The following is a 3,693-nucleotide window of genomic DNA, read 5'->3' as shown; positions in this document are numbered from 1 at the left end:
GAACAGGACCCCGTGGTGTTGCCGCTGGATGAACAGGACCCCGATCGATCGAGCCGGTTGGGCGTGGATGAACAGGACCCCGTGGAGGGCTAGATGAACAGGACCTCATGGAGGGAAGGTTGAACAGTAGCTGGTGGAGGGCTGGTTGAATAGTAGCCGGTGGAGGGCTGGATGAACACTAGCCCGTGGAGGGGGCTGGTTGAACAGTAGCCGGTGGAGGAGCATGCGGTGGAGGCTGGATGAACAGAAGCCTGTGGATGAACAGTCGCAGTTGGAGGATGGAGGAGGTCGACGGTGGAAATCATCAGTATCCCGTGGAGTCCCGTTTTGCGGTACGCCACACCCCTCCCAATGAACAGGACCCCTGTTTCGACCGTAGTGCTCCAACACAAGTCTGTTTCCTCCGTTTTACGGTACGCCACACCCCTCCCGATCAACAGGACCCCGTTTCGACCGTAGGAGGTCCAACAGAATTCCGTTTCCTCCATTTTGCGGTACGCCATAGCCCTCCCAATGAACAGGATCCCGTTCCGACTATGGCCAATCGAACACAAGGCCGTTTCCTCTGTTCTGCAGTACGCCAGGCCTCATTTACATCAGTTGTTCCATCCAAGCCGGTTGGCTCCCGATGAACACGACGACACATTCCATCCTGACCCAGCCGGTTGGCTCCCCATGAACACGACGACGATGCAGTTTCTCCGTTCCGACCCAGCCATGTACACGAGCCCTGGTCGTACGTATGCGCGAGTAGGCGTTTGACACCCTGCCTGTATGTATGTATGTGGCCATATTTACTTTCTTGCACCCTGGCCGTTGTACGTACGTGTACATGTGTCAGGACCCCGACTCAATGCCACATCGATCTAGCATGTAACACCTCATATCACTTTGCGGCCTCACGCACGGTATTCCCACGGGTGTCGCCTTACCTTTACCCGGGACCGTTTGCGTCTTTTGGCACACGTATATGACAGTGTCGCTAGCATCCATATGATAAGGAGCCCGGGCTGACATGGCTAGTCGTAAACCCAAAGTGGCACAAACTTACAGGGACAGGCATCCATGACCCAGCATCGAACGTGTCGGTCATCAGCGAGTGAATCCAGGCTGTAGCACTGGGCTAGCAGGACTCCGGTGAACCGGGCTGTAGCGGGCTAACAGGACTCCGGTATTCATCGCGTGACATTTCCCCGAAGGGACAGACACAGGAACGAAGACGGACACATGCCGGCCAGCCTAAGTGTTCCGGAGCAGTAGGAAGCTACCATGGCTCGGTGGAAACACTAGGAGACATTTCCCGGTAAGAGAGGCTACTAAAGATAAACAACTAGATAGTCAGATCCCACACATACCAAGCATTTCAATAACATACACACAATATGCTCGATATGTGCAATACAACATGGCATCAAAAAATGACTCTACGACTCAAGTAGTTTATTCAATAGGCTCCGAGGAGCGAGATATTACAATCATGGGTCTCATGACCCAACAATCAGAGCATACAAGTCAAAGCACAAGTGGAAGCTTAACATGTCTGAGTATAGACAACTATAAATGAAAAAGGCTGAGAAGCCTGACTATCTACCAGATCCTGCCGAGGGCACAAGATCGTAGCTGAGGTAACAAGCTAAACGTCGAAGTCCACACGGTACTACTATGCGAGACTGAAGTCTCTCTGCAAAACATAAAATAGGCAAACGTGAGTACAAATGTACCCAGCAAGACTTACATCAGATCTATCTACATATGCATCATTATCAACAAAGGGGGTGGTGGAGTTTAACTGCAGCAAGCCAGCTTTGACTCGGTGGCTATCCTGAACTACGACTGCAAGTAACTCTTTTGAGGTGGCGCACACGAGTCCACATATTCACCATATCAATACACCACTATGGATCCGCTCCCGTCTCCCTACGAGAACGCCATCCATAGCACTCACGCTTATCTTGCGTATTTTAGAGTATCCACTTTCACTTGTCTATGAACTGTACAAGGGGTCCAAGTTTCCATATCCGAGGAATCCGGCTATTCGAATAGATAATGATAACCCTGCAGGGGTGTACTTCTTCACACACGCTTTCTCCACTTATCGCCCTGTACACGTCATGTACCTCGGCAACCTTCAAGAGGAAGCCGGGCGAGGGAGTCGGCCACGACCTGACTAACCGAACAAGTCTCTAGTCCAGGTTTATCGCCTATTCGGGTTCCATCCGCAAGGAGATCCGGCCGGGGTGTCGCTTACGGCCCCAAACGATGTGTGCAGGGTTCCCAAGCCCACCTCGACGGGTGGATGTACGCTTGGTACACCGTGCCACTGTGCCTAGTCTGTCCCAAGCCCACCTGTACCGGGTGCCACTTGGTAGACTACTAACACTACCTACAAACACCAGAAACTAGTTGCAACTCCTGGACAGAGATCATGTTGATTAATAAGTTGAGAGGGGTCGAGTTACCGGAACCCAGTGTGTGGTAGTAACTGGTCATGGATCACAAACACAGAACTCAGTTCCTGAAGACGGCTGCAATGAGACAACCCACCATGTACTCCTACATGGCCTCTCACCGCTACCTTTACCAAATCGTGTTCACACACTTAGCTCACACACAGTAGGACATGTTCACACGCCTCTGATTCATCCCCGATGAGTCAGACCTGACTCAACTCTAAGCAGTAGCAGGGATGACAAACAAGCATGAGTGAGTAGGCACAACAGGGCTCAAACAACTCCTACTCATGCTAGTGGGTTTCATCTATTTATTGTGGCAATGACATGTCATGCAAAGGATAAAGGGGTTCAGCTACCACAGCAAGTAACAAATATGTCGTTGTTGTCCTAATGCAGTAAAAGAGAGCAGGGGCGAGAGAGTAGGATTGTATCGGGATGAACAAGGGGGTTTTGCTTGCCTGGCACTTCTAAAGATAATATAGCTCTTCATCGGTGTCATCGATCACATCGCCGGTACACGTCTATCGAGAGGGGACAAACACCGGCAACAGAGAAAGAACACAATCAATGCAATGCAACAATATGATACATGAGTGTGACATGGCAATATGCTGTGGTTTGAGCTAATGCAGCTAGCAACAAAGTTAAATGAAGTTGGTTTGGACCCTAAGTTCAAAACCAAACTCCATATGTGAAATTCAATGTCATTTAATTGATTTGTGCTAAACAGCAGCTATAACTTGTTCTAACATGCATGAAAATGGTACAGATGGATAGATTGGATTTTTCTGATCATTTTTCATATATAAATTATTTGATTTGGAGTTACGGTTGAATTTCTATGATTTTTTGAAGTTTAGGGCATTTTCTGAATTTTCCTGAATAATAATAAATCCAGAAAATGATTTATGGCGTCAGCACCACGTCACTGTGACGTCAGCAGAGTCAACTGGGCGTCCCAGGTCAAACCTGACCAGTGGGGCCCACTGGTCAGTGACTTAGGTGACTAACAGAGTTAATTAACTCTAACTAGTCAAATTAATAGCCACGGGGCCCACTGTCAGTGTCAGCAGGGGTAATTAGTTTAACTAATTCAATTAGTACTAACCTAATTAACTAACAGGGCTGGGCCCCACCTGTCATTGAGTCAGGAGCGTCCAACTGGGGTCAAACCCGCCGGACTTGGTCCACGGCTCGTCGCCGGTGAAGCCCGAGACGGCGGAGGGGGTCGGAATTCCTC

Source organism: Triticum dicoccoides, chromosome 7B, assembly GCF_002162155.2.
Source record: "Triticum dicoccoides isolate Atlit2015 ecotype Zavitan chromosome 7B, WEW_v2.0, whole genome shotgun sequence".
Lineage (NCBI taxonomy): Eukaryota > Viridiplantae > Streptophyta > Magnoliopsida > Poales > Poaceae > Triticum > Triticum dicoccoides.
Note: the sequence above shows the minus strand (reverse complement) of the source record.